The sequence below is a fragment of the Zonotrichia albicollis genome, chromosome 19 (genome assembly GCF_047830755.1).
Source record: "Zonotrichia albicollis isolate bZonAlb1 chromosome 19, bZonAlb1.hap1, whole genome shotgun sequence".
NCBI lineage: Eukaryota > Metazoa > Chordata > Aves > Passeriformes > Passerellidae > Zonotrichia > Zonotrichia albicollis.
In genome coordinates, this window is record NC_133837.1 from 11,633,462 (window position 1) to 11,660,894 (window position 27,433).

General features: G+C 44.7%; 1 protein-coding gene across 3 annotated transcripts in view; it reads left to right on the plus strand.

Annotated features, from left to right (window-relative positions):
• The first annotated feature begins 1,947 nt into the window (after window positions 1-1,947).
• Window positions 1,948-27,433, plus strand: part of KCNJ16 (potassium inwardly rectifying channel subfamily J member 16) — a 30,153-nt gene continuing 4,667 nt past the window's right edge. The window contains exons 1-2 of one of the 3 annotated variants that reach the window (XM_005495411.4): window positions 1,948-2,083; window positions 12,025-12,172. The gene's annotated coding sequence lies outside the window, so the exon portion shown is untranslated. Of the gene's footprint in view, window positions 2,084-5,029; window positions 5,529-12,024; window positions 12,173-24,848; window positions 24,927-27,433 lie in introns of those variants that run through there. The other 2 variants (XM_074555034.1, XM_074555035.1) reach the window with 2 other exon arrangements.

Sequence of the window (27,433 nt, forward strand, 5' to 3'; positions counted from 1 at the left end):
GAGTTTTTGGGTTAATTTTTGGGGAAGCCAATCCCCAAACCATGCTGCTGATACTGAATGATAGGATACATCAGATTTTACTTTATTTTCCTTCATGGACACAGGAACAGAGAGCAGAAAACCCCCATTTTCCAGCAGCACTGCCCCATCCAAGCTGAGTGCTGTTATCCTGACAATAAATAGCTTAGACTTTATTGGGGGAAAAAAGTGCAAAGTAGGAACTGTTTTTTATTCCTCCCTCCAGCTGATTTCCCACACAATTCCACAGCACAAGACTCCTTTTTGTCCCAGCAATCAAGCCTTAAAACACACAGATAATAACAGAAACACACCCCATGATATGATCAGGGATTCTTTTCCAGCATCTAATGATGTTAAAATAAATGGAATTATGTTGCTTTTCCTTTTTTTTTAAGTCAGTAAATTCCCAAAGAGGATTTGTCCCATTTCTACAATGTGCTTAAGGACTTAGAACTCACGATCAAATGCAGATTTATTATGGGCATGAGGGCTGGCATGTGGCAGCCTCTGCTCAGAGCTGCTCAGGCCCTTTTTGTTCTGCTCCATGAGGGGTTTTTTTCCCATCTTCATTGTTATTCTTCAGGCCAGATGTGGCCTTTTGCAGGGTTTGTTTTTTCTTTTTAATTCTTCAGAAAAAGTGATAAATGATTTACAACAAAGAGCAAGGAGAGGTGGGGTTGTGGAGCTGGAAAATGTCACTCTACTGGGAAGGTTTTCCTTGTTTTTTTGAGGATATTCCCACTGAGTTTGGTGGGTGCTGATGAAATCTCAGCTCTGTGTCTCTGGCTCTCCCCTGTGCTCAGGAGCCCCCAAAAATCCCTGCAGGAATTCAGAGCCAGGAGCACTCCCTGCTCCATCTGAGGGTGAAGCACCCAGGGCACCTCTGGGATGGTGGAAAACAGGAGAATTAAAGTTTTTAGTGAGGATTGAGCAGCCTGAGCTGTCTCTGTTTGATTTTCTGGCTGTGGAGCCAAGGACGGGCTGCCCTTGGTCCCAGGGCTCCTGGGTGAGCAGGCAGAGATTGTTGGAGCGTTCAGGAAAGGCACCTGAGGCTTTTACAGCACTTATCTGATAGCCCAAATCAGATCCCATCACCAAACCAACAAAGCATGAAATTATTCTTGTGTTTTGAAACACAGAATAAATAAAATGCAGATTATTGATGTAGATAAGATTGTCTCACACCTTTCTGGAAGTCACTGCAAGGCACACAATACACAACACTGAATACACAACATTTAGAGATCTTAAAAATTAGGATTTTTAAAGTGTACCAAGATAGGATTGGAGCACAGGAAATGTTGAGGTTTTGTGCTCGTGATCTGAGGGTGCTTTGTGTGGCAAGAACATTTCCCTGCTCCTGTTTCTCAGCCCTTCTTGATGGGAGATTTTCTTTTTTTTTAATAATTCCTCATCTATTCCGCACAATTCTTTGCTTTGTTCAGCACAAAGACTTGAAAGTTGACAAAAGTAAATGACAAACTACCAGAGGAACAGAAATCCAGGCCTTTAAGCAAACTTTTCCACCAGTGTTCAGAAATTCCCTCTCTCTTGGCATGAACTTTAAGGTCCCTTCCAACCCAAACCATTCCATGATTTTAAGAAACAGTCTCAGCCCAAAATTAATTATTAATGTTCAAGAGATATGTCTTGGACAAATTAATTCCAACCTTCATCAAACCTAATGATGATTTTTATTAAATTACCAGATTAGATCCACAGATTAAATGTCTTCTAAGTTTTCTTCTGAAATAATTCTATGAACAGAAATATTATTTTGATGAGAAAGCATAACCAATATTTTACTGGAAATAATCTCCAGGTAACCTTTTCTGCAGCAAAAAAAGGCACCTTTTCTACCTTTTCTCTGCATTCTTTTAGTGCTGATGGAAGGGCTTAGCAAGAGCATTCAGAGAGAGGATTTTCCACTGGGGGCCTTGGGCACATTTTCAGAACTCAGACACTTCCACCTTGTCTTTTGTTGCCGGCTCGAATTCCCCAAATCCTCTTAGGTTAATTTGTTTTCCAGCCCCAACCCACAGGAAACCTGAACCGCGAGAAGGTTTTTTTGTTGTTTGTGTGGCTCTGCGGGGCGGGGGCTGAGCTGCTCCCCGGGGCCGGGGGATGCCGGGGGATGCCGGGGGGTGCCGGGGGATGCCGGGGGATGCCGGGGGGTGCCGGGGGGTGCCGGGGGTGCCGGGGGATGCCGGGGGATGCCGGGGGATGCCGGGGGTGCCGGGGGATGCCGGGGGATGCCGGGGGATGCCGGGGGTGCCGGGGGATGCCGGGGGATGCCGGGGGGTGCCGGGGGGTACCGGGGGATGCCGGGCTTTCCCTCCCGCGCTGCCGGAGCCGCTCCCGCTCGGGGCTGCGGAGCCGCCGTGGTGCTGAAGGGATAGCGCCGGAGCGCCCGTGCCCGTCCCGTGTCCGTCCGTGTCCGTCCGTGTCCGTCCGGGTCCATCCCTGTCCGTCCCTGTCCGTCCGTGTCCGTCCGGGTCCATCCGTGTCCGTCCGGTTCCATCCCTGTCCGTCCCGTGCCCGTCCCGTGTCCGTCCGTGTCCAGCCATATCCATCCGTGTCCATCCATGTACATCCCTTGTCCATCTGTGTCCATCCCGTGTCCATTCATCTCCATCCATGTCCATCCTGTGTCCATCTGTGTCCTATCCCATTTCCAACCTATGTCCATCCTGTGTCCATCTGTGTCCTATCCCATTTCCAACCCATGTCCATCCATGTCCATCCTGCACCTGTCCCGTGTCCATCCATGTCCATCCCATATCCCTCTGTGCCCAACCTGTGTCCATCTGTGTCCATCTGTATGTGACCTGTGTCTATCCATGCCCATGCCCATCTGTGTCCATCCCATGTCTGACCCATGTTCATCCTGTGTCCATCCCTTGTCCATCCATGTCCATCCGCGTCCATCCTGTGTCCAACCTGTGTAAATCCCATTTCCAACCCATGTTCATCCTGTGTCCATCCCATGTTCCTCCACGCCCATCTGTGTCCATCCTATGTCCATCCATGTCCATCTGTATCCATCCCGTGTCCATCCTGTGTCCATCCCGTGTCCAACCCATGTCCATCTGTGTCCATCCACGTCTTCCGTGTCCATCCCATATCCATCTGTGTCCATCCTGCACCCATCCTGTATCCCTCCCATTTCCATCCCATGTCCGACCCGTGTCCATAGCGTGTCCAATCTGCACCCATCCTGTGTCCATCCCGTGTCCAATACACACCTGACCCTGACCCCACCTCCTGCCCTATTTCCCAGTCATTTCCCACCAAGGGAAGCAGTGCCCAAGTGCTCCAACGCTGCTTTCTGGAACAAAAGTTGTTCAGAACAACATTCCTGCCCCAAAGCTGCTTTTAGGACAGAGTTACAGAAGGGTTGAGGTTGGAAAAGACCTCTGATCTTGCTGAGTCCAACCATTAACCCAACAGCTCCTTTCCCATCTCCCTCAGCCTCTCCTGGTGCTCCAGACCCTTCTCCATCTCAATTGTTTTTCTTTGGGGTCACTCCAGCACCCCAATATCCATGGATAATATCCACTAAGCTCCATGGAGCTCAGTTTCTCCTCCTGTGTGAAAAATACAGATTTTAAACACCAGGAGTTCTACATGCCCCCAGCACAGACAATGTCCACTAAGCTCCATGGAGCTCAGTTTCTCCTCCTTTGTGAAAAACACTGAGATTTTAAACCCATTTTTATAAACCAGGAGTTCTTTATAGCCCCAGCACCAGGCTCTTGGGCTGCTCTGCCAGCACGGGGCCAGGAATTCATCTCCAGCCTAATGAGGTGGGACAGACGTTGGCCCTGGTGCTGACCTGCTGCAGGGGGGTGTTGGCTGTTGTTGAACAGCTGCCCCAGAGGGAAATCCACCCCCAGGTTGTGTTTGGGGTTGTAAAGTTTCCAACCGTGCTGGGGGAACAGCAGAGCCGCGGAGCTGCTCTGAATTATTCACCATGTTCAGTCACACAGAACAAGGACATAAAGGCAGGGGTCAGGTGCTGGCTGGGCAGGGACAGGGGCACAGGGCACCCCCAGGGCATGGGCTGCTGCCGAGCCCTTCATTAGCATTTTATTAATTAGCAACTGCCCTCTGGCGTGTGCAACCGCCTGCATCCAGACAGCACAAAAATCATGTAACCCCCCTGCAGAGGATGGGCACAGGCAGCGGGAGGTTATGGGAGAGATCTGCAAGGAATACGGGACCTGGAATTATGGATGTGGGGAAAATTCAGAATTTTTCTTGCTCAAACACTTTTGGGAAAAAACCCCAACATTCTGTTCCTCAGTAACGCCTGAGAATAGGGACCAGGGGTTCAGTAGGACCAAGGGGTCAGCTCTGAGGCTGGCAAGGGCTGGGCTATTTCTATTTATCAATATCCCATCTCAAGCCCCTGTAGAATATTTAGGATTTCCATGGTAACATTTTTGAAGGTGGAAATTCAGAATTTTTCTTGCTCAAACACTTTTGGGAAAAAACCCCAATTTTCTTTTTCTAACACCTGTAGGACCAAGGGGTCAGCTCTGAGGTTGGCAAGGGCTGGGCTATTTCTAATTATTAAATATCCCATCTCAACCCCCTGTTTAATATTTGGGATTTCCATAGCAACATATTTGTTAGTGAAATTCAGAATTCTTCTTGCTCAAACACTTTTCAAAAAAACCCAACTTTCCTCAGTATCACCTGTAGGACCAAGGGGTCAGCAAGGTCTGAGCTATTTCTATTTATCAATAACCCACCTGAACTCCCCGCTGAGGGCTGAATATTTAGGATTTCCATGCTAACATATTTCTGAGCATCTCTTGCAGCCAGACTGGGGCTTGTCAGCTGATCCAGGGGTTCTGGAGGTGGCAGCTGAATTTATTCAAGCAATCACTTTCTCCTTGCCAAGGCTAATGCCCATGAATGGGGAGCCAGAGTTGACAGGGATTCCATCCCCATGAACATGGATAATGTTCCAGCCCTGGAGAGCAGCATTTAATTGATGAGTGGGATTATATTTACACGGCAATTATAACAAAGTCAAGGTTGGCTTTCTGGGAAAAGCTATTTACTTTATCCTCGCTGCCTGGTTGTCCAGGAAAGCTTTTCCTTTATGGAGGAGCACAAAAAAAAATAAAAAGAAAATTGAGAGCAAATGCACTCAGCTCTTTTCATAGCCTGCAAATAGCCCATGAAGGCACCCCAGGAGCCACACTGGGGTTGCCTTGGCTACCCCCATTAATTTACTCCACTCTAACAGGGATGCTGATTGTTTACCCACTGAGGAATTAATAGTCAGGCCCTGCTATCCTCAGATGGCTGCTCAGGGCCAATGTAAAATGAATAAGGGCTCATTGTAAATCCCTAAAATGGATAAGGGCTCATTGTAAATCCCACATGAGTCAATGGGCAGCTCTGTCCCCGCTCCCTGCAGAGCTGGAATTAGCCAGCCCCGCTGCCATGCCCTGAAATATGGAATTATTTTGTCCTCAAGGCACCTCTGCAAGGTAAGGTAAAGCCATGCACTCAGGTCAGGGATGGAAAGATGGGGAGGTGACCTCAGAATCACCCAAAAGTCCTGGTCCCTGCTGTCCCTGCAGTCTGGGTTTGTCCCCATGGGCAGTGGGATGTGCAGAGGGGGAAGGAGCCTGCCTGGGGTTTGTCCAGCCTGGAGCTGGAAACTGGGATGGAATTTCACATCTTGTGTAGTCACAGAGACCAACAGCTGCATTCAGGTGCCTTTTGATGGGGCCTAGCTGGAATCACGGAATGGAATTAAAAGGGTTTGGAAACCAGAGGGTGGTGAGGAGCTCAGAGCATCCCTGACCTCTGGCAAGGTGAGCAGAAATGTGCAGGAGATGCTCAGAGAGCACCTGGAGAAGCTGGGGGAGAAAAGCTGGAGTCAGCAGCAAAGCCAAGTGCCACACTCATCCTTCCTCATGGACAGACACTGGGGATCCTGACGTTCCCAAATACAACCATTAATCCTGATATTCCCAAATATAACCATTTATCCTGATATTCCCAAATATAACCATTTATCCTGACATCCCAAATGGTCAGAACCATTTCCTCTTCTCTTCAAGTCTGAATTCAGCAGGGTTTAGGTCCATCTCAGTTATTGCAGAAGGAGAATATCCCTACAATTATCCAGTGCCAGAGACAGGGAAAACCACCTGGGTGTCTTGAGCTTTTTACTACAAAAAAAGCTTTTTTTCCCCCTCTTAGCCCAAGCTAAGTCCTGGCATGTTGATATTAGAATTAACTTGTTGACATCATTAGCAGAGCACATAATAGATAGCTGAACTGCTCTGATATTTATCTTTAGGTCAACAGCCCTTGAGACTCCAGAGGCAAATTAGTAAAAAAGCAAAGGCTCTTTATTAGTAGAACTTAATTTAACAGTATTCAAACTTCATTTAGGAGTAAAAAAAAATGACCCTTCTTAATGCAGTCTTGCTTTATAAAGTATGGAATAGGAATATTAGATTAGCTTGATCCTGGTTCCTATTAAGCACCACAGTAGATGAGAATGCACAAATTCCCTCCCTGAGCTGGGACTCTGGGATGTCAAATCAGAGCCCAGGTGCTCCACAACCCATTTCCTTTCCTCGGTGTTTTATGTTTCCTAGCCCTGTAATTCTCCCCAGGAAACCAGCAGAAATCTTAATTTCTTCTCCCCCCTCCCTGCCCCAAGTAACAGCTCTGGTGATTTAAACAATCAAGCACATGTTCCTACACTGTCTGCACCTCCTGCTCGCCAGAAACGGGGATGTGGGGAGGGAAACCATGGAGGAAAGGAAAGGAAATGACATTTAGCTTTTCCAGCTGATAAATAAGGGCTCTATTCAGCTGCAGTAATCCACATCCTCCCCTAGAGATCCACTTAATGTAATACCTAAGGGCTCAGGTAATTTCACATTATTTCCACGCTGGCCAGCTGATTTTTTGGTGAATTATTCAGTCCCTGTGCACATGGAAAAGGACTGGAGCCCTCCTGTCATTCCCAACACCCTGAACAACCTCTCCGATGTGCCAGAGGCTCTGTGACACCCCCAGGCCCCCCAAAAATGGGATTTTGTGCTAATTTGTGTGGTACCACCACTCTGTGAGCTGCTGTTCTCTGCAGGGAGCTCTCCCTGCCCACTCCAACACTCAGCACCTGCAGATTTTATGGGATTAAAAGAGAGTTTGGGATTGGAATGGGCGGAAATTCAGAGCAACAGCCTCAGCCAGGTGACAGAAAGGGTTCTGCAGGTGTTTGCTGGGGTTTGAGGTGATGGGCTGGGATCAGCGGCCACTGCAGGGTGGGCTGAGGGATCCACACTCTAAAGGATAAAATTTGGGGAATTAATTGTGGTTTTTCCCCTTTCTCCCTTTGCAATGCACAGATGGCTCCAGTGCCTGGAGCAGCCCAAGGAACCTGTGGAGACAAGGGATGTGTGCAGGCATTGAGGGAGGGAATGAGGGAACACAGATCCCCTTGGAAACATGGGATTTATCTGAGTGTCAGGAAAATTAATCCACAAACACCAGAGGGTTCAGTCCATACATAGATATAGATATAGATATAGATATAGATATAGATATATGTAAAATATATATATATAAAATAAACTTAGATTGAAAAGAGTCTTTGGCTCTGTATTTGGAAATTGCTTATACATATACATGTATCTAAATGTATGTACATAGATAGATATAGATAAATATACACACACATATGTATATCATGTATATAGAGAGGTATATATCTATATATATATACATATATATGTATGTATAGATATCTACATATCTATATATATATATATAAAATAATCTTAGATTCACGGAGTCTCAGAGAAAGGGATTGAAAAGAGTCCTTGGCTCTGTATTTGGAAATTGTTTGAGTTCTTAGTGTAAAAGATTTTTTAGCTGGTCTTTTGGGGCAGTCATGGGATATTCTTGATCAGTGAGATCTAAGGTGTCTCTTTGTGGTCTGGATATTACTTTTCTTATGACTATATTTGATTAACTCTGAGGTGTATTTGACTTTTGTTGTTGGTTTCTCTTCTTCAGCTCCTATGTTCTGTTATTGACTTTTGGTTTTGGTTTTAGTTTTACTAGGGACTTTTTTTTTTTTTTAGTCTCTAGGGATTTTTGGCGTTTTTTCCTTTTTTTTTCCGTGATTTGATTTTCTGTCTGAGGATTTTTCCAGCTTTTAGCTGCTTTGTTTATCTCTGTTTCTTCAGGGAGGTCATGACTCTGCTAGGTGTCTTCCTCACAAGGGAAGATTTGTTTCACCACTTTTCCTCTGCCATCTGTTTGCAGACAGCAGTTTGAGTCATTTAATTTTCCACACATTAGTATTGATCCCCAGCCCTCTGAAACCATGGGAGTCCTGTCACTGGCACCAAGGCATTTGGGATGAAATTCCTGCATTTTGAGACACGTTCCTTCCTCTTTGATTTTTTTTTTCCCTTTAGCGAGTGCAGCTACAAGAACATTGCTACTGTGATATTTTCTGAAAAATCCCTTTGCCAGGATTTTTCTCCTGAGAAGCTGAGAAGCCTCAGAAAAGAAATGTAAACAATAATTATCTGATTGCTTGGAACGTGGGCTGGAGGTTGCTCACCAACAGGTGCATCCTTAACTAGTTCTATGTGAATTATTTTTAATTAATGACCAATCCTAGTCCAGCTGTGTCAGACTCTGTGAGTCTGCCACGGGTTTTTATTTTCTTCTTTTTTAGCCTTCTGTCTGTATCCTTTCTCTATAGTTTAGTGTAGTTTTAGTATATAATATAATATAATACAATGCAATGGAACATTATAATATAATATAATATAATATAATATAATATAATATAATATAATATAATATAATATAATATAATATAATATAATATAATATAATATAATATAATATAATATAATATAATATAATATAATATAATATAATATAATATAATATAATATAATATAATATAATATAATATAATATAATATAATATAATATAATGCAATACAACACAATACAATATAACATAATACAACACAATATAATATAACACAATACAATATAATAATAAATCATCCTTCTGAAATCTTTGACTCTCATCTCTGACCTCACCCTGGGAACCCAACAACACCAGAGAACATAACAACCCAAAGTTTGCTGTAATTTTGCAATTTCTCTGATGCTGTAACGAGCTGTGCTCCCAGGGTTCATTATGAGGCTGTCTTGAAACTTGCTGGTGAAACAGGAAAAACAAGAAATCCGACCTCCCTGCAGTGCTTAATTGAAGTGCATTTATTGACTGCTTTAAAGCTCTTCTAGCAACTGTGTTTGCTGAGAAATGAGGGCCCTTGGCTTTAATTCACCCTTAGCAGAAAGGAACCTGTCACACTCCAGGCATGGGCTGGGATTGGGATGGAAGCTGGAAATTGGAGATTTCCCTCTCCTGGTGATGCTGTCCAGCTTCTCTCCCCCTCCAGGAGTGCCATGAGGGATGGAAATACCAGAGGTAAAGCAAGAGCATCACGCTGGGCACGTTTTTGGTGATTTCTTGGTGCCAGGGTAATCAATAAAGAGAATAAACCCCTTTGCTAAAAGATTTTAAGACTCTTCAAGCTGCAAATCTTTTGAAGAGTTTGGATCTCCAACCTCATAATTCTGAGGAGGGAGGACTGAGAAAAATCTAAATCAGTGCCCAGGGGAGCTACAGTTGGATCTCTGCTGGGAAATCTCCTTTGATACAGCACTGGCATGTGCTGAATGACGCTAAATTCTTATCCCCATCCATCTGCACTGGGAATTCAGGCTGGAAATGCAGAAAGCAGCAGTGTGTGACCGTGCTGAGACCTGAAGAGCAGCTCCTCTCCTCCCTCACAGGCAGTGGTGGCTCCAGCACCACCCCTGAGCTCTGAACTTTGCCCGGTTTGGTTTTGTCTGGATTCGAGGAACTGGTTCCGCTGGCAGCAGGGATTGCTGAGCTGTTTGTGTTATCTCTGTGTCCATCCTCAGAGGGGAGCTGAGCACGGCTGGGAGCAGTTCCTGATGAGAGAGGCAGGGTGTGAATGCAGGAGGGATGGAAAGGAGGCCTGGAAGAGATGGAATTGATGGAGTCCATGGATGTGGCTCTCCCTGGTGCAGGAGACAGAGCTGAGCTTGCAAGGAGACATTTTTGGGTGTGATGTCACACTGACTCTGTGTGAGTGATCCCTCAGGTTTAGCTTTTCTGTGTTTCAGGTTCTGTGCTGCTTTAGTGAGTGGGGCTGGGCTCACATCAGGGGATGCTGAGCTCTGTGCACAGAGCAGGGAGAAAAAACAATTCCTGCTCCAGCTGGGCACCAAGGACAAATGATCCAAATCTCAGCCCAGGAGCACAAACCCCGTGGGCTGGAGAGAGAAAAACAAGCAGGGTGGGACTGGATGGGCTAAAGCTGGGATGGGACAATGAACTGCAAGGTGCAAATGGAGCAGAACTGATCCCAGGGAGAGACCCCGTGCCCGGCCGTGCATTTTGGGGCCATTTTGGTTCATTTTGGGTTCATTTTGTGACCATTTTGGGTTCATTATGGGTTCAATTTGTGACCATCTTGGCTCATTTTGGGTTCATTTTTGGACCATTTTGGTTCATCTTTGGAGCAGCCCTGGCTGGGCCCTTGTGCTGCCCAAGGTGGATCCATGGAGGAGATGCTTTGAATAAATCCCTGCTTTATTCTGTAACTCTGCCCAGCCTCTGCTCCAGCTCAGCCCTCACAAGGCATCCTGAGATGTGCTGGTTTCACCTCTAATCTAGCTCGTTACAATGTGAAATTAAACCGCCTGGGGATTTTTTCCAAGTTTTGGAACCGTTTTGGCTCTGCAGAGCTGTGACACCATGAGGCAGGTAAAGGAAGCCTCTGAACCCTCATTGTTCCAACTCAGGTGCCAATCTGACCCAGAGGAGATGGGGCTCTACTCAAGGGGTCTGTGATGCAAATTTATGCAGATGACAGTCATTAGTCTACTGCCCGTTTGTTTTTCTGCTTGCTGGCTAAGGAAGAGGCAGTGACTCTGCAGAGAACAGGCCTGGAAATTGCAGATTTGTGCCCAAAGTGCCAACTTAAAAAAGCTTTAGAGACCCAAGGAGGCTGATTGTCCATTCTTTTGGAGATTGCAGGGGAGTGGGAGGGTAGAAGTTGTTTCACCAACCCCTTGGCTGCTCTGTGCTGGCATTTATTAGCAGAAAACCGTGCCATGGGTTGCCAGGAGCAAAACTCCATGGCCAGCATGACACAGGCAGCTCTGAATTAGTTTGTCACATCCCTAATTAAGAATTTATTGATAAACCAGGGGAAAATCAGTATCTTGGTTTTAAAAGAATTGTAGTAGAGCATTCCCAGGGATGAGTTTTGCCCACCTGACCAGGACTCCTGGAAAGGCCTGTGGAAGTGGAAGCTTTTCACACCGACCCCATTTTGTGGTCACTGTGAAAAACCTGTGTAAAAACTGTGTAAAATCCTCCCCCAGCTCTCTGGGACCCTCTCAGGGGACAGGGACAGAAGCTGAGCTGGTCTTTGTGCAACCAATACAGAGCAAAGCAGGAATTTAAAATAACCTGCAGTGAGGGCAGCTTAGCAGCACTGGGTTCTGAGGGAAAAAAAATCAGGTTTTTCGACACCTCTGGGTGACATTTATTCCCCAGAAATAATGGTGCTGGGATGCAAGGATAAAATCCAAGGCCCCTTTCCAGCGTTTCCTCTTGTCAGGGCTGCAATTGCCTCAGGATCAGCTCTCAGGGAAGGTTTGGGGTCAGATCTGCTCTGGTGTAAATCCTTTGGCTGCTTCACACTTCTTGCAAAGCAAACCTTGAACCTTTTTGAGAAAAACCCTTGGAAAACTCCTGGCCTCCCCAAAGCAGCGTTTTTCTCACCAGCTCCAATGTGCTGAAAGGACAGGATTTTATGTGAACTTTTCCCAAACAGTCTTGCCTTCTTTTTTCTTCCTTTTTTTTTTTTCCTTTTCTTTGAGAAGGGGAGGAGTTGTGTCTAAAAAAACAAACCCAACCTGTCGTTCTCAGCCCTGCCAACCTGTCAGTCCAGCCATGCAAGGAGAGAGAGACAGAGCCAGAGAAAGGAGGGAGTGAAGCAGAGATCCTTTGAAACCTCAGCAGGACATTCAGGTAAAACCCATTTCTCACTTCCTTAATTACTTTTTCCCTGTGTTTATTCACACAAACAGAAATTCTGTTGCCTTAGAGAGCTCTGAAGCAACTAAACACCCCGGGTGGGAATAACCTGCTCATGGTTCAGTTTTGAGTGTAACCTGGCAGCCCGATGGTTGTTGTTTGGAAACACGGTTTGAGTGGCTGGAATTCGCGTTAATTTGAATATTAAAGAGAGGCAGAGCTTGTTGGAGCCCATGTTTAGGGAGGGTGCTGAGCTGGGTAATTGCAGGGCTGAGCCAGGCTCTAAATACCGCGGGTCAGGGTGAGAACCTGTAGAGAATGTGGGAAATGGGATTGCAGGGAGAATGTGGGAAATAGGATTGCAGGGAGAATGTGGGAAATGGAACTGCAGGGAGAATGTGGGAAATGGAATTGTAGGGAGAATGTGGGAAATGGAACTGTAGGGAGAATGTGGAAAATGGAATTGTAGGAAATTTTTAAAGCTTGACAGGAGGCTCACACCCTGTGCATCTGTATATGAACTTTGAGATAAGAAATGCTGACTTAGAAATGCCATGGAATAGGAGAAACATTGGTTAGAGAGAAATGAAACTGGAAGCAAGTTTCAGAGGATGGCCTTACAAATAAGATTAAATAGTTTAGAGAAATAGAACTGTGAAAGGTGCATTGTAGTAGGACCTGCACCAATCATTTTGGATTATTGGATTTAAAGCATTTGCAGTATGGGGTGGCTAAAGTTAACAGGTCAAGAAACACTTGTAGTGTCTTGTAATTAAGAAATAATTGACTTCTGATTGTGATGGAGTGAATTATAACATCTGTGTTTTCTCGCCTTTCACACGAGACTGAAAATGGAATAAAAGTTTTGAAAACTCTGCTCAGGGTTTGTTGGGACAATTGGGTGAGTGTGGGCTGAGGAACAAACAGGAATATTCACAATTTGTTGGATCTGAGTGTGCATGAGCACCTGTGTGACCTCTACCTGTGCACAATGTGTCTGTGCAAGGAGCCTGCTGAGAGATTTTTCCCTCTCCTACACCATGAAAATCCACAAAAAAATGAGTTAGCAAGAATCCTGCTCATCCCCCTTAGAAATCCCTCCATTCCTATATTTCTAAACCCTGAACAAACATTTCAAGCTGTCCTGAAAACTCTGAGATCCCTTTCTGAGCAGGCTGAGGGTCTGGGAACGTCACACCAGAGGCAGAGTGGGGGCAGGATTTCCTCTCCTTGCTGTCCCTGGGGTTTCAGTGCTGCAGCAAGGGGCGGGTACCTGTCCAGAGCAGCTCACCTGGGCGAGCTGAAGGGTGGCAGAGACAATTCACTGTCCCTGGAAGGTTTTGGTGCCTCTGCCAGGGCTTTGCTTACACAGTCCTGGCTCCTGCACCTTCCCTGCTGCCAAACTTCCTCAAATCCTTGTGCCCGTGCTGGGATCAAAGCAGCGGCCACCACAAGGCTGGAACCCAGAGGAGAGCCAGGATGGGAGGGCTGGAAATGCAGAGGGGATCCAGGGTGGAAGAACATGAAATGCAGAGGAAATCCAGGTTGAGAGGGCTGGAAATCCATTGGGGATCCAGGATGGGAGAGCTGGAATCCAGAGGGGATACAAGGCTGCTCTGTCTGGATAAAAACCTTTGCTGGGAGGGTTGGAATCCAGAGAAGGTCCAGGCTGGGAGGGCTGGAAATGCAGAGGGGATCCCAGGCTGTGAGAGCCTGAAATCCAGAGGGGATCCAGGGTGGGAGAGCTGAAAACCCAGAGGGGATCAAGAGTGGGAGGGCTGAAATCCAGAGGGGATCCAGGCTGTGAGAGCCTAAAATCCAGAGGGGATCCAGGATGGGAGAGCTGCTCTGTCTGGATAAAAGCCTTTGCTGGGAGAGCCTGAAATCCAGAGGGGATCCAGGCTGTGAGAGCCTGAAATCCAGAGGGGATCCAGGCTGGAAGGGCTGAAATCCAGAGGGGATCCAGACTGTCAGAGCTGCTCTGTCTGGATAAAAACTTTTGCAAAGTCCTGGTGTTACATCATTTTCCTTCCTTCTGGGATCGTGCTCTCCTGGGAGCCCTGACTCATTCTCTGGGGAGGGTGATGCAGAGTGTGATTACAAACATCTAATTGACAGAAAAAACTTTTTTTAGAGTGTTTGCTGTAATATTGTTGTGAGCTTTCTTGCCGGAGCTGGAATGGAGAGGGAAATGCTTTATCAAGTGAACAGAGTGGGTGGAGAAGAGGAAGTGAATATTTAAGTTTTGGTGGAGATCAACTTTTTTACTCCTTGTTACAGTAACAGAAATTAGTCACTGAAAGAAGGAAAGGAGGAAGATTAATTTTCCTGATCTGCAAAGGAATGAACCTCACAGCAGTTTTGCATCTTCTCTCCTCTCCTCTCCTCTCCTCTCCTCTCCTCTCCTCTCCTCTCCTCTCCTCTCCTCTCCTCTCCTCTCCTCTCCTCTCCTCTCCTCTCCTCTCCTCTCCTCTCCTCTCCTCTCCTCTCCTCTCCTCTCCTCTCCTCTCCTCTCCTCTCCTCTCCTCTCCTCTCCTCTCCTCTCCTCTCCTCTCCTCTCCTCTCCTCTCCTCTCCTCTCCTCTCCTCTCCTCTCCTCTCCTCTCCTCTCCTCTCCTCTCCTCTCCTCTCCCACCTCCATGCCACATTCCATGTTTTTCTGGACCCACATTCTGCTGCTCTCTCCTAATTCCTGCTCTGATATGGTGTGAATACAGTGAGATAAGGAGATGGGTGCAGCAGAGCTGGGGCAGTTGATTCATTTCTGATAAAACCAGGATTATTTCAGCTCTTGCTGATGGATGTTTTGGCAGCGCTGAGCAAATGCCAGCTGATCAATCAGAGTTAACCAGCTGCAAATTCTCTAAATTCAGGTGATACCCAGGCAATCCCTATTTTAGATGGGCTCCAAAAGTGCAGCAAAAACTCTGCTGGAAGTGTTGGAATGAGCAGCCAAGTCCTTGCCAGGATTTCTGTACCTGTCACTTAGGGACTGATGGATGGGTCATTAGCTCAGAGAAATTCTCCTAAGGAACAAAAACTTCAGCAAAAGATGGATTCTCAGACAAAAAGTTGAAATCTGAGCAGCCCCTTTGCCAGCAGAGGTTTTGAACATCTCCTGGAAAAGTCAGGTGGGAAACCTCCACACTGAAGAAGTTTCTGCTGCTCCCTCACCTCAGTTTGAAAATTAACATCTAGGCACAGTTAAGGGATAAAGGGCTTTTATTTCAATGCTTGATAAGGAATTTTATGGTGCAACAATTGGTTGCAGTTTCAAGATGAAGATCTAGACACAGTTAAGGGGTAAAGGGCTTTTATTTCAGTTCTTGATAAGGAATTTTATGGTGCAACAATTTGTTATGATGGAATACACTGAAATTCACTTATAGGTAGATTGCGTATATGATTTTTTAGACCTTGCCAATTAGCATATTTAACAAAGATGTTCTAATGACAGGCTCTAATGAATAGTGTGACATCTTTTTATCTTAAAGTATTTTCCCTTAGATGGATTTATGGGATATATTTTAGAAGGGGTTTGGTTTTTTGAGATAGCACAAACCTTTCACCAGGAAGCTGCTCCCTCACCCCAGTGTTCCCTGGCCTGACTGAAATTCTGGAGATTCTCTGCCCCTTTTTCTGCTCTTAGTCACCTTTCTTGCCCAATATTCTCACCCTGAGCTTGATGAGAAACTTTGGTAAGAGAACGCCCCTTCCCAGTAATTCATTGTGCAATTAAACCACTGTGTGATAAATACAAACGAGCCCAGCGTGCAAACACCACCTCCCGTTTCTGTTTGCTTTCAAACCAAGGGACAAGGCCTTGATTTGATTCTTCATTTTTCATCTTCACTTGTAAAAGAGAACTTGTCCGTCCTGCCTGGCAGGAGGCAAGGCTGGAACCCAAGAAGTGGCCGTGATGAATTTCACAAGGAACTGGTTCATTTCTTGTGTCTTCCAGTCAGGATTCCATCATTGGTTCCTCTTTTTGAAGCAGATAAATTCATGTTCTGAGGGTGCAGCCAGGGGAGGAGAATCTTCAACTTCGCAACTTTGTGGTGACATGGTGGGCTGGAGAACTGGGAGAATTGGGAGAATTGGAAGCTGTGGAAAGGTTCAGCAGTAAAACCATTGAATTTTGGAGTTCTCCTTGCTGGGAGAGTGGGCCAGCACTTCCCACAGAAGATCTAAGGGCTGATATTTCAGTTTGTCTAGCAAACAAACTGAAAAAAAAGGTAATTTTGGCCTTTTCTCAGACAAGTTTTCTTCAAGGGAAAACCAAGACGGGCTCACAGAGCTGTGTGAAAGGACTCACCTGGATAAAAGAGCAAAATTTTACTGGAAGATTTCCATGTTTAATGAAGGCATCTCCATTCCTGAGACAACTTCACAAAACATCCAGTTCCATTTAAAATATTCTCTCCCAAACTGGTTTGAAGTTGGCACTGAATGCTGTGCACCAGGGCACTGTTCTGGAGTGGCAGAACCTGCAGCACCTGGCCCTGCTCACTCCTGACCCTCCAGCCCCAATTTTGGATGGCCAAGTGGCCCCTTTTGCTCTCCAGGAAATGCTGATCCCCAGCAGCCCTGGGACAAAGAGCAATTTCCTACCTGGCTTTGTCCCTCTCAAATTCAGATTAGGACAAATCTGAGCCTCAGGGATGATATTCACTTCATAAAAGCGGAGGCCATAAAGCACAGGCCACTTTCCACCAGAAATCTCAACGGGAGAAATCCAAATATTTCTGTTTCCACTCACAAGCCCTCACCAGCTGTTTGGCTATTCATGAAAATCCTCTTCAGAAAGAGTGAGGACTCTTTCCAGGAGCAGCCTGTGGTGAGATTTCCAGTGCAATCTTGCTCTGGATAGACTCAGAATATTAATCTGTTCATGGTATTTTGTCACCACAACCAGTTATTCCGCAAAGAAATGAGGAAAAAAAAAAAAAAAACCCAAAAAAACCCAAAAAAACCCAAGTGACCCTCCAAGAGTTCTTTGAGTTTCTGGTATGCAGGCCTCAAAAAAAAAAGGTTTCATTTGAACTCTTTCAGTGGGAATAAGTAATTACAGAAAGGCTCGATTTGGATTTTTTCAATGGGAATAAGTAATTAGTGCTTTGCTTTATCTCCAGCCCGTTCAGTGGAGTTCAGAGATTGGTGAGGCAGTTTTGGATGGAGGTGCAGTTGCCCTGGCAACAATCGGGAGTGAAATCAGAACCTTTGGAGCAGCCAGTGGAATGTGGTTCCACTTGGATGACAATGGGTCACAGCGTTTTAATGGGCAGAACGCGATCCAGCACAACGGGGATTTATTGCGACTGCGACATCAGATTAACACCATTCCTGCAAATTCTTCAGCTTGTCAAAGACCTCGCTGAAATCAGTGGAAAAACTTAAAAAACGCCGTTAAATCTTTTTGTTTTCCAAATCAGGCCGAGGCTGTGTGTCCCAGGGGTTGGGAGGAATAGAGTGAAACCCAAGCTCCCTGCACAGAGCCCTAAGGAGAGGCCGTGCTGGGCACCAGGAATGGGTCTGGGAAAGGATCCTGTCAGGAAAATTCATCCACAAACAGCAAAGGTTTCTGTCAAAAAAGGAGACAGAGGAATCCTGGAACTTTGTTCTAATAAAGGGAGAGGCCATGGGGCATCTCCAATTTTTGGAGGATGCTGCCTTCTTTTTATCCCAATTTCCTGGCTATATTTCCCTCCCTCTTTCCCCATTTCTGGGGTACTTGAGAGGTTCAGACTTCCCAAAACACCTGATCCTAAAGATTCCCCTCTAATGCACAACCCTCCCTTTTCATTTTTAATTCTTATGGAACTTATGGGTTTTTCTTTCCTCATTGTTTTAATTCTTAGAGAACTTATGGGTTTTTCTTCCTTTCATCTTTCAATGTTTTATTTCATTTATCAGCAACTCTAAAGTTTATTTGTAAAGGCAAATCTCTTTTTCCATTCATCCATCAGTGGAATTCTTCCCATTGTTTATCTCCCAGTGCTGGTTTTATCTCCCATCAGACCCACAGCTGGTTTGGAAAGACAAATCTGTCATTCCTCTCAAATGAAAGAGGGTCTGATGATGAGGATGGTGGTGATGATGATGATGATCTCCTTTTCATCCCAATATTCCTCTCTTTTTCCCCATTTCTGAGGTACTTGAGGGGTACAGACTTCCCAAAACACCTGGTACCAGACACTCCCCTCTAATGTATAACTCCCCCTTTTAATTTTTCCTGTGGAATTTATGAGTTTTCCCCATTGTTTCTTTAATCTCTCAATATCCAATCCCATTTATCAGCAAACCTAAAGTTTATTTGCAAAATCAAATACCTTTTTCCATTCATCAATCAGTGGAATCCTTCCCATTGTTTCTTTCATCTCCCAGCGCTGGTTTTTTATCTCCCAGCAGGTTTTAAAGACAACTCTGCCGTTCCTCTCCCTCCTTTCTGCAGGGTGCTGCCCCAAACCTGCCCGGGAGCTTCCGCCCTGGCCGGGTTTTGTGTCACCACAACAATCCCAGCGATTTCCAGGATGGCAATTCAGGCTCTTAGAGCTGATTGCAGCCGCTGACAGACGAGACCTTGCAGGAGCAGGTCCTGAAGCAGCACAGGAAGAAAAGGTTCCCTGTTCAGTGTGGAGGGGCAATATTTCATCCCTCCTCCTGGATATTTTTCCAAATTCTGCAATAAGGATCCTTTTATTCTGGAGGATCCCAGAGTTCTCTCTAAATAAATGCAATACCCAGGACTGGGACAGGGGAATGTGCAGCCTGCAGCTTTAAGGAAATGCAGATTAGGGTGCCAAAACCTGCCCTGAACCAAAAGCACAGGTTTTAAATAATTCAGTTTTCAATTATTAAATGGAGATTATTTTAAAATTTCAATTTTGAATAATTCAGCCTCCTAATATAAACACACAGAAAGGTTGGCATCCCTTGGGATGCCCCTACTGACCTCTGTCACACACGGAAATCCAGAGCCACCTGCTTTGGTGGCATCAGAAATGGCCTTTAAAATTGGAATATTCATGGATGAGAGGCACAGGAATGCTGGAATATTCATGGGTAAGGGGCACAGGAATGTTGGAATATCCCTGAATAAGGGACACAGGAATATTATAATATTCATGGTTAAGGGGCACAGGAAGATTAGAATAACCCTGGATATGGGACAGAGGAATATTGGAATATTCCCGGATAATGGATACAGGGATGCTGGAATATTCCTGGAGAAGGCACACAGGAATATAAGAATATCCATGGATAAACGGGTATAGGAATTTTGGAATATTTCTGGATAAGTGGCACAGGAATGTTGGAATATTTCTGGATAAGGAGCACAGGAATTATGGAATATTCATGGATAGGAGGCACAGGAATGTTGCAATATCCCTGGATAAGGGACACAGGAATTTTGGAATATCCTTGAATAAAGGGCCCAGGAATATTGGAATATTCCTGGATAAGGGGCACAGGAATATTGGAATATCCATGGATAAAGGGGCATAGGAATTTTGGAATATTCCTGGATAAGGGGCACAGGAATATTGGACTATACCTGGATAAAGAGCACAGGAATATTGGATTATTCCTGGATAAGGAGCACAGGAATTATGGAATATTCATGGATATGAGGCACAGGAATTTTGGAATATGCCTGGATAAGGGGCACAGGAATATTGGAATATCCATGGATAAAGGGGTATAGGAATTTTGGAATATTCCTGGATAAGGGGCACAGGAATTTTGGAATATCCCTGAAAAAAAGGCACAGGAATATTGGATTATTCCTGGATAAGGAGCACAGGAATTATGGAATATTCCTGGATATGAGGCACAGGAATGTTGGAATATTCCTGGATATGAGGCACAGGAATGTTGGAATACACATTTCAATGAGGTGGCCCTGAACCTTTAACCAGTTTTCCTTTTGAATCAATGGAGCCGGTTCCCATTCATGCTTTAATAGGAAAAGCAGATTTTTGACCTCAGCCACACGCCTGGTACCCTGCACATCCTCTCATTGTCGATAAGATGCTTTTACCACAATACAGCCCAGGCTGGTGAGCTGCTCCGTTCCTTGGAATTATCCCGGGGAACAATCGAGGCCGACAATGACACAGCCAGCTCCGTGTCCTCCCCAGCGGGAAATGGGCTCCGAGCTCGGTCCATAACCAGCCAAGGGTGTGCAGGGTGAGCAGTGACCTCAGAGCCGCGTTTTACACGGCAGAACAAAGAGATCTCCCAGGCTGATTGGAAAAACACCCCCCGAGCAAACCCAGGGCACAAGATCGTAATTATCAACACACGTCAGGGCGTGGAGGAGCCCTGGCAGCTCCTGCAGACACCAGGAGCTGAGTCCTGGTGAGCGCAGAGAGCAGCGGGGACATCCCTGCATCCCTGGGATGGGCTGCAGGCTCTGATTCCTCAGGATTTTGGCTTTTATATATTTTATATATTTTATATATTTTATATATAAAATACATTTTATATATTTTATATATTTTATATGGTTTATATTTTATATTTTTATATATATTTATATTTATATATATTTATATTTTTATATACTTTATATATTTCATCTATTTTATATATTTTATATATTTTTGTATTCTATATATAAAATATACAAAACATATAATATTTATATATGTAAACATATACTTTATATATAAATATTAAATATTTATATAATATATAAATGTAAATTTATATATTTTATATTTCTATATATAATATATAAAATTTTATGTATTTTATATATATTTACATTTTATATATTTATATTTTATATATTTATATTTTATATATATTTATATATGTATATATATTTATATCCATAGAAATATTTTATATATAAAATATATTTTATATATTTGTAATCCTGCAGTTCTTCAGCATGTAACTCTAAACTCCATGTGCAGTGGGAGCTGCTGCTTTCCCATTTTGGGGCAGACACAACAATTCCTCTGCAGGCCTGGCAATCAAGGACACCTCACTGCCTCAGGCCCTGAGATGGAAACAAAAGGGAGTTGGGGGCAGCAAACTTGGGGTCAGTGACTTCATTACCTGGAGCTGTTACTGGAAAATTAACCTCCAAAATGGACCAAACTTATAAAAGTGTGAAAACCCATGACCCATTGTCCATTTTGGGTGGGCTTTGTCTGCCCTAAATGCACCTGAAGGCTCTTCAATAATCATAATCACTTTTTATTATCTTAATTTTGTCTGGCCTCTGTTTTAGGTAGTCCCAAAGAGGCATCAGCCCATCCTCAGGGCTTTTTGGGGCCATTATTGTGTTCAGATCACTTTCCCTTTGTTCCAGCACTCCTGGCATCATTCCAGCACCTCTGAGGTCTCTTTTTATTCTTCTTAATTCAAACTTTCTTTCCCTCCCTTGATCAGCCTTGTGCTTGCTCCCAAATTAAGACACCCTAATGATGTTTTGGGGTTTTTTCTTTTTCTTTTTTTTTTTTTTTTTTTTTTTCCTGTGGGAAACACCACTTTGTGTTTTTCAAAGACTTCACTTCCCAAGGTTCCTCTCATCCTGAGCTGATAGAGCTTGGCACCACGTGGAATGTTCCAGAAGAGGAATGCCACCAGCCTGAGCTCATGATTTGGGGCTGGGGAGGCCTTGGGAGTGATTTGGGGTTTCGTTAATCACCTTTGGATTTGTGTTTGAATTTGGAAGGACTCTGGCTTTGAGCAAGTCATGCTGTAATTCCATTTTATTCAGTGAGGAGTAAAAACGACCCATGAAAAATACAGGATACAAAATAGGATAAGATAAATCTCCCACTGGGGCTGTGTACATCACTCTTGAATTTAATTTAATTTTGATGGCCGATCATTTATCCAACTGCCCTGAATCAGGGCAGTAAATTTCAAACCAGAGCGTGAAATTCTCTTTAGCCACGCTCTTCTCTCTGGTGACAGCACACTGTAATGATATTGTGGAATAAATAAGAGAGAGATTTCTTTTACAGGCCCTCAGCACCTGTGAGGCCAAACAGAGAAGTTGTCTCTCAAAACAATCTTTGGGAATTGCTTTGGCAATAAAATGAACCCGAGTGCAGTTTAGATATCATTTTTGTGTGTGTGTGTGGAGTGTTGACACTTGCAGTGTAGCAGGTTTGTATTTGATGTATTTTTGTTAACATGGGCCCTGATAAGATCTGCTCCCTCTCTCACCCTGTTTGCCTGGAGAGGTAAAACAGGAAAAACACGGCTGGCTGAGCAGCCTGGTGGCAAACAGCTCGGGATTCCCATCCAGGAGCTCCTTCACAGGCAGGGCTGGGGGAAAATTCCACACCAAGAATTCCAGTCGGGAATTCCACACTCAGAGCTCCATCCCGGGCCTTGAGGGGCACAAATCGGCCTCTGTGCGAGTCACAGGGGGGGAAAATCCTGTTTAAAACAACCCCTATGCTTAATTTTTTTTAGGTTCTTTTAGATATATACATTGATCACATCTACACACCCGGATAAGGGGCACAGGAATGTTGGAATATTCCTGGATAGAGGGCACGGGAATATTGGAATATTCCTGGATAAGGCGCACAGGAATGTTGGAATATTCCTGGATAAAGGGCACGGGAATATCCCTGGATAAAGGGCACAGGAATTTTGGAATATTCCTAAATAAGTGGCACAGGAATATTGGAATATCCCTGGATAAAGGGCACAGGAATATTTCTGGATAAAGGGCACAGGGAATGTTGGAATATTTATGGATAAGTGGCACAGGAATATTGAAATATTCATGAATTAGGGGCACAGAAATTTTGGAATATCCCTGGATAAGGGGCATGAGAATATTAGAATATTCCTGAATATGGGGCACAGCAATATTGGAATATCCCAGGATAAGGGGCACAGGAATATTGGAATATCCTGGGATAATAGGAAGGAAGGAAGGAAGTGGCGGAAGGAAGGAAGTGGCAGAAGGAAGGAAGTGGCGGAAGGAAGTGGCGGAAGGAAGGAAGTGGCGGAAGGAAGTGGCGGAAGGAAGGAAGTGGCGGAAGGAAGTGGCGGAAGGAAGTGGCGGAAGGAAGTGGCGGAAGGAAGGAAGGAAGGAAGGAAGGAAGGAAGGAAGGAAGGAAGGAAGGAAGGAAGTGGCGGAAGGAAGGAAGTGGCGGAAGGAAGTGGCGGAAGGAAGGAAGGAAGTGGCGGAAGGAAGGAAGGAAGTGGCGGAAGGAAGTGGCGGAAGGAAGTGGCGGAAGGAAGTGGCGGAAGGAAGTGGCGGAAGGAAGTGGCGGAAGGAAGGAAGGAAGGAAGGAAGGAAGGAAGGAAGGAAGGAAGGAAGGAAGGAAGGAAGGAAGGAAGGAAGGAAGGAAGGAAGAGCCTTAATGCTGTGCTACAATGGATTTATTTAGGTTTTGTGGGTGGTGGATTTTTTTTTAAGGAACAAGCCTTGGAGCCAATCCCAAAGCAGCCCTGAAGGTTCTGACTTGTCACATTTGTGGTCTCGGAGCTGAAACCCTTCCAGGGTTACACAACAATGACTAAAACTGGAAACCTTTCAGATCATTTCCAAAATGAAGCAGAAAACTGAGGTGATTGCTAAAGCAGAGAGAGAGAGGCACCACTTTGAGTGTGGGGTGGGAGGGATTATTACCAATTTAAGAGAGCCCCAGTTTAATTTGGAGGTCTGGGGTTGTTTTCTTTTTGATTTGATCTCAGAACAGAATTATCCTGGAAGCCAGATCTTCACATTGTTTTGCTTAATGTTTTACAAACAGGCTGTTGAGTGAAGTTGTCACCGAACAAAAATTCACCCCTATTGTTTACACAATGGGAAAAGGGAGTCATAAAAGGGGTGTAGCAGCAATTTGTTAGGTATTAGGTTACGGTGCAAGAGGGATTATCCTCACAAAACGCTGAGCCCTGAACTCCAAATATCGGGATTAAATTGACAATTACATCCAGTGAAAGTCTTTGAAAGGCTCAGCTTGATGCTCGAGGCTTTGGATTGACTGTTCTGACAATCAGGAGCCGGAGTTGTTCTGGCACGGCTCAAGAGGAACTACATGAAAATAGAAATGTGATAAGAAAATCTGCTCCTGCTGGTGTTTGCTTTGTGGCAGCTCTTCAATGGGTAAAAGTCGGTGCTGGATTTGTTCCTGGTTGTGCCACTGCACTCCTTTATGACCTTTGAAATACAGGAATTTCCTCCCATATCTGACTGGGGTGAAGTTTTCAAAGTGTTATCAGTTTGGGGGTTCAGTGTGGAGGCCCCTGATCACATCTCTGGAGCACTTCTGTATCTCCCTGAGCATTTCAGGATCCAGCACAGTAAAATCCTGGCCTTGGCTTAGATAATTAACAATTATTCTGGTTTCAGAACTCTGATACATTTATTCTTCAGAACAACTCTCTGCCATTTAAATAAATCTGCTGAGATTTCTCTGTTTCTGCCATTTAAATGAATCTTTTGAGATTTCTCTGTTTCTGCCTTCCTACCATCCTGCCTGGCTTGGCTGCTTTATTTTCATCTCAAAAAACTTTCATTTGAAGGGGAGAAATACATTTATAAGAACAGAGAGCAAAAAAACCCATTTCAGCTGTGCTGCAATGCAAGGGGAGGCTCAAGATGTGCACAAACATGCCCAGAAATCCAGGAAAAAGCCCACAGAAAGTAAAAGCAAGGCAGAAAAGGGGGAGGGTTTATGTGTCAGTGTTAGAGGAAGGTGAAAACGCTTCCTGGCAACATCTGAGAGTCATTTGCAACAACAGATCCCTGAGCTTTAGTGAGTAGAAAATGCTTTTAAATCCTCCCCCAGCCCCGTTGTTAATCTTTACCAGGTAACAGGACCTCTCATGGAATCGTGGGGCTTCCTTAGGGATGTGTCAAATATTTCCCAGTTTGGAAAATCAGGCTTTGGAAACGACTCTGAGGTTGGAGGTCATCAGTCTGGCTGGGACTCTGTGGCCCTTGGTAATAATTTGGTGATAATCAGATTTTGGTGAATGTTCTGCAGCAGAGGGACAAACAGCTGAGTTCCCAAACTGCTCTGGGATGGGGAAATCACATTTCTGCTCCATGGTGTCCTCAGGAACGAGGGACAGACCCTAAAACTGATTTCCATAATCCAGGAACATAATTTGATTCACATAATCCAGCAGCACCCAAGGGTGGGCCTGGACCTGAATGTTCTGAGCAACATCAATGTCAGGGAGTAACTAATTATAATGCATGATTATTTATTATTATTATTATTATTATTATTATTATTATTATTATTATTATTATTATTATTCCACTTGAGAGACTCAAAGAGATGGCCTCGAAAAGTGCAGGTTTGGATTATGTTTAAGCACATCCAAAATACTGGGCAGGAGTGGCTGAGGAGGCTCCTTCCAGAGATTTTGGGTCATCTGAGGCAGTGTCCATTGTGCATTTTGGGGTTTTAGGACACTTGGGGCAGTGTGCACTGTGTAATTTGGAATTTTGGGTCACCTGGGGCAGTGTTTAATGTGTAGTTTGAGGTTTTAGGTCACCTGGGGTAGTTCCCGTGGAGCAGTTTGGGGTTTTGAGTGACCTGGGGCAGTGTCCATTGTGTAATTTGGGATTTTGGGTCACCTGGGGCAGTGTCCACTGTGTAATTTGGGGTTTTAGGTCACCTGGAGCAGTCCCCACTGTGCAATGCCAAATCCTCTGAGAAATCCAAATTTTAACAAGACCAAGAAAGCTTAACTCAGGTCCTGGGAGCAATTCTTGTCTCTCAGCCCTGCTCTGCACTGGTTCTTTTTTGCTCCATCCAGATCCAGGGCTTGATTTTTTGGTTTGGTTTATGGAGCTCTACATCACATCCCCTTTCTTATTGCAGATTTACTTTGGATAGTTTGGGGAAGTCCCAACCTGTTCCCTGGCTTCCTGTACCAGCCAAAAACCCATCTCAGACACCCCCTGGAGTATTTCAATAAATACAACTTGTGCTTAGGATAAACCCCGTGTAAAGTCAGAATTCCCAAAAGTCATCTCCACATCAAAATTGTCTCCTGGTTGTGGCAGATGACCAGAAAATCAGAGTGGTCTTTACCCCATTGCTGTGTGTGCCACCATCCAAGGTTCTCCCCACCAAAACCCAAAGTGAAACACAATTTTGGAAATGTGAAGATTTTCTGATGGTGACAGCAGAGGGTGGGATCCACTCAGGAGTATTTGACTCATAAATTTGAGTCCCTTTTAGAGTCCTTGTTGTTTGGGAGTGTTTTCAATGAACTCTGGTTTGGAGTAGTCAATAAGAAAAGCAGGACAATCACGGGATATTGAGTTGGGAGGATGAAAGATCATCTAGTGATGATTTTGGGGCCATGATACCCCAAAATCCAACCCTGGGCATCCCTGGGAGTGCTGTCCAAACCCTCCTGGAGCTCTGGCATCCTCGGGGCTGTGCCCATTCCTTGGGGACCCTCTGGGAGAAGAACCTGTTCCCAAAATCCAGCAAAACCTCCCCTGACCCAGCTCCAGCATTCCCTGGGTCCTGCCCTTGTCAGACAAGAAACGTTGGAGCTGCCCCTCAACACAAAGCCCCACAAATATTTTTATTTAAGGTCACATTGGCTCCTGATTGCAGTTCACTTCATTTTCACACCTCACATTATGAGGTCCTTAAAAAAAAAAAAAAAAACAAAACAACCAAAGAACCAAACCCTCAACAGTTTCCAGTTTTTGTTTGTTGTTAAAGACAACTTTGAAAATGTTGGGTCTTCAACAGAGCAGGCTGCAGTGTTTGTTTAAAACTCTGAGCAAAGCAAGTCATATGAATGTTTCCAAAGACCCTATTCCAAGAAGTATTTTTGGAAACATTAATGTTGTGTTTTTTAATGAAGGCCACATTCTGAGGCTACGACACCATATGTCACATTCATTTCTGGACTGGAAAAAAAAAAAAAAAAGGTGGGGGGGAAGAGAAAAAAAAAAAGAAATGGAAACTATGTTTGGCTTTTAAGTGTTTTTGGATGAATGTCTCTGCATGCTTGTCATTGTTCCTTGGATGAGGGGAGAGTTTTTGGGCTGTTAATCCAGTCCATCCAATATATTTTACACTCCTGGGCCTGACTCTCCTCTGCCTGGAAGTGTGTGCAGTCATTTCTGCTCAGCTGAAGGCAGTGAGGACCTGAGGAAAAGAATTCCCCTAGGAAAGTTGGTTTTTCTGAAATTCGCTCTTCTTAAATTCATTTTCCATGGATTTCTTGGCTACACTGAAACCTACATCCGAACTCTGAAACCAGCTTAAAGATGGGAAAAGGG